This window comes from Cebus imitator, unplaced genomic scaffold (genome assembly GCF_001604975.1).
Source record: "Cebus imitator isolate Cc_AM_T3 unplaced genomic scaffold, Cebus_imitator-1.0 Scaffold411, whole genome shotgun sequence".
NCBI classification, from domain to species: domain Eukaryota; kingdom Metazoa; phylum Chordata; class Mammalia; order Primates; family Cebidae; genus Cebus; species Cebus imitator.
The window spans coordinates 1,389,442-1,396,941 of record NW_016107726.1 but is presented as its reverse complement, the minus strand read 5'-3'; the positions used below and the strand labels follow the sequence as shown (position 1 = coordinate 1,396,941).

General features: G+C 34.3%; 1 protein-coding gene across 3 annotated transcripts in view; it reads left to right on the top strand.

Annotated features, from left to right (window-relative positions):
* Positions 1-7,500, top strand: part of USH2A (usherin) — a 777,259-nt gene that overhangs the window by 512,898 nt on the left and 256,861 nt on the right. The gene's annotated exons all lie outside the window — the stretch shown is intronic.

The window sequence follows — 7,500 nt, the reverse complement described above, 5'->3', positions numbered from 1 at the left end:
TTAACTAAACACTAACGGGAAATTAATTTTAAGCACACAATGTACAAGGTTTATTGTATGAATTGAGCAACGTAAAGAATTGCCCTTGATTCAAAATAAAAACAAAACAAAAAAACCCATGCATAGAGTCAGTAATCATTTCAGAAATGCCTTTTTTTAAAACTTGGGGGAATTTTGTAAAACTTTGGTAGCAGTACCAATCACCCACTATGATGCAATAAAACAAACAGTCTCTTTACAAAGGCAACACTACATAATGGACATTGTTCTGGATTATTTCTAATAAAAATCTCATAACTAGGCATTACTGATTGTGGCCAATCTGAAAAACAGTAAGTATTTTCAGAAGAAGAAGAACTCAGTGCACAATTCTACTTGATTCAGCATATATATACAATAATTAAAAGTGTCAAGAACCCAGAACAAGTTGCCTGGCTTTTTCTTCACATTTTTTTTTTGCTTTTGTGGTTTTGTAGTATCATCCAGGAATTAAACAATATATATGGCTTGTCAGCTTGGTAGAGAAGTTTAGATTAGCGTGGGTAGAAAGCTGAATATCATAGGCACTCACTTGAGGCCACAAGGCATTAGTAACTGCAAGGCAGGAATCTAAATATCTCTATGAAGGTGCCTGAAATATATGAAAGTTGTATGTTAGTAATATTCTAAAAATTCATACTTTTTATTCTCATAACTAGAAAATAAAAAAGTATCAATAAGGAAAATCAACAGTAATACTCAGCTGAGTCTAGTATTTAATGCTATATGCTACTTAAATAGTATTAAGATAACATATCTGTGCTTCAGTGTTATTGGCTCACATGTTCAGAAAGATCTTAAAACTTTACCAAAGTACGTGTTCTCATGTTATCGCTTAGCTGGTAAATAGAGGTATATAACAGCTAAACAATGACTTCTCTTTGTAAAACATGAGATTTAAAAGTCAAAATTGCAAATAGAAAATATTTTATGTGGAATAACAGAAGGATAGTTATTAATGTGTTATTAAGAAATTAATTCAGTTATTTATCATAGAAGGTTGTTCCAAGTATTAGGATGGATGAAGGAAATTGTCAATAATATTAGCAACAGTAACAATAATAATTTCAGATCTATTGACATTTAAGGAACGCCAGTAAATGAGTGCATGTCTTTATAATAGTGCCTCTTTTAGGCAGTGGGGATACAGAAGAGATCAAGATAAAGTCTCTAGCCTTGTGATGATTACATTTTAGACAGAATGCAAACAAATAACTGTATAATATGCCTGAAGTGATAAGGACTTGGGAGAGAAGAACAAATTGAGTTTAGAGAAATACAAAATGCCAGCCGATAGCGTGGGAGAAAATAAAAGGAGCAGAGTTGGTATTTCACCTTAGTGTTACTCATTTTGTGCAGTGTGTTTTTTTCCTATACAATGAATTATTGAATTTAAGAATTACAGTCCAATAGGGAAGCAAGAGAGACTACACATACTTAGGCCAATTAGAAAACAAATTCAATGTAATGTATTAGTAACTACTAAAAGAGGTGATATGACTTGGCATAAATCTGAGCCTTGAGAAGGGTAAATTGGAGACCACAGCATCGTAGATGAAATAATATGTTCAAAATCATATGTGATTACAAGAAAAATAAATACATAATGTCGAAGATTTGTGACATCTGAAAAAGTGAAAGTCGTGCACTTTTATTTGATATTTAATCACCTAAGAAAATTCATTTCATTTTATAAAATGAAAATTCATTTCATTTCATTAAAAATGCTCTACCAAGACCTAAAGCACAGTTCAATGAAACTGTAGACTAATTTCATATGTGAATACATATTCAAAACTTTTAAATAAAAGATTATCCAATTAAGCAGTATATAAAAAGAATGTTATACCAAGAAAATTGATTTGATTTTTAAAATGTAAGGATGGTTCAACATCAAACAAATCTATCAACATGCTTTTTACATCAACCAATTAAAGTAGAAAGCCCATATGGTTTTTTTTTTATCAATAGATGCAGAAAAAAGACACATAATTCAGAAGTAATTTTTAACAAAAAGTCAAAGTAAAATCAGATTAGGAGGAAGGTACTTAAATGGGATAAAGTCAATGTATAAACTGTTGCACTGAAGCTTTGCATTGAAGATTGATAAGAAATATATAAATAAGCTGCATGACTGCAATGCAGCAAAAAAGCAAACTTCTTTTATGATACTGTCATGAACCTTTACACCCTTATGCCCTGTCCACTTTTTCACAGGTAAAGTGGAATAAAAGAGAGTAATCTTGCAGCTTTCAGCTCCTTTTATGTAGTAGGGTCCTCACTCAGCTCAGACAGCTGAAGCCACCAGCCCTGGCAGGTGCACCACAAAGAGCAGTGTCACCCAGAACACAACCATAGGTAGCTTCCCTCCCTTTCTGTGTACACTTAGAGTCACTCATTTATGGGTTTGAAAAGAATCAGAGTAAAAGGAGTTGAGTCCTAATCATCATCCTCGTTGACTTTTAAAGATGGGCCAATGTTTGATGTCTGCTTAAAATAAACCACAGACAATAGTATAAATATTTTACAGAAGGAAATAAAATGATAATGAAATTCATTGAGTTAATATTATGTTCTAGAAATTGCTTTCATTTAATTCTTTCTACAACTGTGTCAGATAGATGCTATTTTTATTCTCATTTGACGACAGGAAAACTGAGAATGAAGGACTGAGTAAGCTGCAAGAGATTACTTAAGGAGTAAGAGTTGGAATTCACACCCAGGCAATAGGGTTCTAGAGCCAATGCACTCCTCTACTTCTTTACACTGCAATAAATGGAAAACATGTAATCTTCCTCGATAGAAGGACTTAATTCCAAAACAAGGCAATCCTTTCAAAGTCAGCATATAAACTGAACATAATTCAAATCAGAATGTCAATGTTTTCTTGTTTATTTTATTTCAAATTGGATGAAACTGATTATATTAAAAAAAAACTGATTTTTTTTAAATTTCACTTTAAGTTCTGGGATACGTGTACAGAATGTGCAGATTTGTTGCATAGGTATACCTGTGCCATGCTGGTTTGCTGCACCTGTCAACCCCTCTTCTAGGTTTTAAGCCCTGCATGCATTAGGTACTTGCCCTAATGCTCTCCCTCCCCTTACCCCACGCCCCTGGACAGGCCCCAGTGTGTGATGTTCCCCTCCCTGTGTCCATGTGTTCTCATTGTTCCACTCCCACTTATGAGTGAGAACATGCAGTATTTGGTTTTGTATTCCTGTGTTAGTTTGCTGAGAATGATGGCTTCATGGATGAAGCTGGATAAAATGATCTTAAAGTATAGATGACTAAACAGTTGAAAATATTCTGGAAAATTGTGGAAGAATAGTGAGATAGTACTCTCTTACATATGTAAACTTACTCTAAAGCCACTGAATTATAACAATATGGTGTTGGCGTAAAGAAAGACAAATGGTCATTGGAACCAACTAGAGAGTTTAGATATAGATACGATTTTTTGTTGAAATGGCTTATTGTAGGTAGAAGTTGCGTTTTATTTCATTGGTGAAGAATGATTTGCTTTAAAATGATACCAGCCCAACCGACTATCCATGTGTAAGGAAAAACATAGATCGCTTCATCGTATCATATGATAACTAAATTCCCATAAATTAAAAATGTTAATGTTAAAAAAGTAAAAATCTTAGAAAAAAACAAAAGGAGAATTTTGTGTAATCTAAATGTAGGGGAGTACTTTTTAAAGAAAAAAAGACATTCAGTGGCTTTTAAAAAAACGTTATATGTAGCTAGAAAATAATCTGATAGATTTTCCAAGGCATAAACTGGAGCTCCCACCAAAAAAAAAAACTTAACGTACAAAAGATAGATTGGGAAAGTACATGTGTAACACATATTACAGGCAAATCAATTTTACCTAAATATACATAGACCTTCTAATAATTTATTATAAAAGATACTTTAATAGAAAATAATTTAGGTAAGAGGATGTATTAGATTGGTGCAAAAGTAATTGCAGTTTTTACCATTAAAAATAATGACAAAGACCACAGTTAATTTTGCATTCATACCTCACATAAAGTCAAGGGAATGAAAATTAATTAAATAAGTAATATTGGCAAAAAAATTAAAGTAGTAACTTCAAGAGTTTGTGGAGACACAGATCATGAATAATTTCATTGTTTGTGGTAAAGTGAATTTCCTCAATTTTTTAAGGAAATGATGCATCAATAATAATTAAAATTAAACATGCATGTTCCTTTTGGCATGATAATCCTTGGTAATCTTTCCAATATAAAATAAACACAACAGTATATATTGCATACATTTTCAAATATTATTTTTAGCCGTAAAATAATGTCAGTAGAATTAACAATCAGTTTGTTTTCAACCATGAAAGGAATATTATGCAACAGTAAAAAATAATAGGTTGTGTCCATAATAAATTAAGTCTGAAAAGCAAGTTGCAGGATAAGGGGTATAGAACTTTTTTTATGTGAAAAGTTTTTAAAAATAAAAAAGAGAGTGAGAGACCTAGCATATGTATGAGTATATTTGCTTTGCTTGTATGAGCTTACAAAAAGTATGGAAGAATAAACTTCAAACTATTACCTTTCCACCTGAACAAAATAAAACAGAGAGGGGGAGGGAAGAAGTGAAGGCCACAATTAATGTTTCTTTAATATATATTTGTATACTTTCTCTGATTGAAAAATGCAAATATAATATTTGAAATGAAAAATTAAGATTAATATTTTTTAAAAGAAGACGTTTTGAAAAACAACTTTATTTTTATTTTTTATTTCAACAAATATTTATTGCACATCTTATTCCGTATAAATTTTTCAGAGGAGTCCCTCACAAGAGGAATTGCTGCGCTGTATAGAGTCAAATATTTCCACATGATATTTCTTTATGACACATTTGTATCTTCTATTGACAAAATACTCTTAGAATTATGCAATCCTATGTCTACACATGATGGCAAAAATTGTCTCTTCATATCAGACATGTGGGTTCCAAGGCCTGGAGATGTTAAATGTTTTGCCTAAAGTTGTACAGCTTTGAGACATTTATCATCTCTTAGTCCATTGTTAACCCATATATTAATATTTATAAATGCTCTCATTCACAAAGCTCTTAAAAGTAGTTTGATGGAGTTAAAGAAGTAAGAAAGTTGCATACTATGCTTTTGGGTGTTACTCTTTTCAAGCCTGAAGCCAATCAAGTAACCTGCATGTCCAAGCTTCTGCTTAAAATGGGGAAATTCAAAGGTGCCATGAGGTTTTAAGAGAGACTTGTCAGGGATGCAAAAGAGTTGCTAAAAGTCAATGGTTTCTTAAACACTTAACCAGCAATTTACCTGTCATATTTTCTGAAGACCTATAATAAATAAATGGAAAAATGGAAATTAAATCATTAAGAACCGCTCAAATAAAAGAAGTCATTATGATAGGAAAGCCATCTCTGAAGTAAATATTTTATTTCCTCTGAGAAACTATAATTCTATTTAAAAGTTTTAATATAATATTATTGTTTTAGAGAACACATTTCTTGCTGATTGAGGCCAATAACCTGCTCTTTTGTCCGAAATTTTAGGAATGCAACAATATTTCATAATCTTTCTTATGTACAAAGGATATATAAAAGGTCATGGGAAATTAAATGAACTAAAAATTTTAATCTCATATATTTTGACCACACACATAATAATAAATGTGGTCTTAAGTATAGAAAAGAATAGAATACAATATTTAGTTAACTGGTTCCTTAAAAATCTTGGACATAATCTGGGCATGGTGGCTCATGCCTATAATCCCAGCATTTTGGGAGGCCGAGGCGGGTGGATCACCTGATGTCAGGAGTTTGAGACCAGCCTGGCCAACAGGGCAAAACCCATCTCTACTAAAAATACAAAAATTAGCCAGGAGTGGTGGTGCCCACCTGTATTCCCAGCTACTTGGGAGGCTGAGGCAGGAGAATTGCTTGAACCCAGGAGACGGAGGTTGCAGTGAGCCGAGATTGTACCACTGCACTCCAGCCTGAGTAACAAAGCTAGACTCCATCTAAAAAGAAAAAAACAAAAACAAAAACAAACTTGGACTAACTGATTGATTGATTGATTTAGATGGAGTTTCACTCTTGTTACCCAGGCTGCAGTGCGATGGTGCGATCTCTGCTCACTGCAGCCTCCATTTCCCTAATTCAAGTGATTCCACTGCCTCAGCTCCCGGGTAGCTGGGATTACAGGTGCCTGCCACGACACCCAGCTAGTTTTTGGTATTTTTAGTAGAGACGGGGTTTTGCCCTGTTGGCCAAGCAGGCCTCAAACTCCTAGCCTTAGGTGATCCGCCCGTCTCAGCCCTCCAAAATGCTGGGATTACAGGCAACAGCCACCACACTTGGCAGACACATACATTTTTAATAATGGCTCCAGGATATTTTCAGGAGGGTGATCAAATTACATACCGTTTCTGTTGGCCTACTGACTGTAATGACAATTTCCGTCTCAACATTGTTACAAGTGGTTGTTTTATATAGTTCTAGACATTTTCTGTAGAAATAGTCATTTCTTCTAACTCACTGCTGTCAAAAAGATACATTTTCTAAGTTTGTAACTTTTTAAAAAATAAAAAATAGTTTCCAGATGGAAACATTTATAGTAGAAAAATAGGGGTTTTTTAGATCCTGAAATGTCTACCTGCAGAGTCACTATGCCAAATCTCTTAATCTCTGCTGGTAGATATCTTATTCAAGTTTTAGCTTATGAATGCTCCTTCTCAGCCTCAATACCAAGTTCCAAATCAATTCCCTGTTAGCTCAACTGCTAACACAGACTGTCTCCTAAGTATTAATTCTTTAAAGTGTTGCCAAGCTCTGACCTGAACTCTCAAAGCATTCTGGTCTAAGAGGCAAGAAAGCCATATTCTTCAGATTAGTCAGGTTGAATTTAGCTGTGATAGTTCTTCCTTATTTCATTTATGTTACAAATACCTGGAAGCCCTCTGAGTTGACATTGACTCATTTTTCAGGTCCACAGAGAGCATTGCACCTCCACAACAAATAGAGCCCTTTGTCTGTTCTACAACCTTTGCTTGTTTTGGATGTTTTAAAAAACATTCTCCACATCCAGACAAATCCCCTGTGTTCATAAGGAACAGATCTAAAGCATCCCTTCATCCCAGCCTCTCTTCTTAGAACTCTCCAAAAAGCTTTTTTAAGATTAATGATGATCTCATCCCATGTGGTATAATTTGGTAGATACTGGCCCATTGTTAATTATAAATTACCAAAGTAATTATCAAGCAATTGCCCAACTAACATACAGTGGCGGGAGGTGGATCCAAGATGGCCGTTTAGGAACAGCTCAGGATTGCAGCTCCCAGTGAAAGCGCAGAGGGTGAGTGGACGCCGCGTTTTTATTGCCCACAGACTAGGAAATTCCCGGGCGGAGGTGCTCCACGGTCGCCAGCGCGGCTGTTTCGGCCAGCGCGGCTGTGC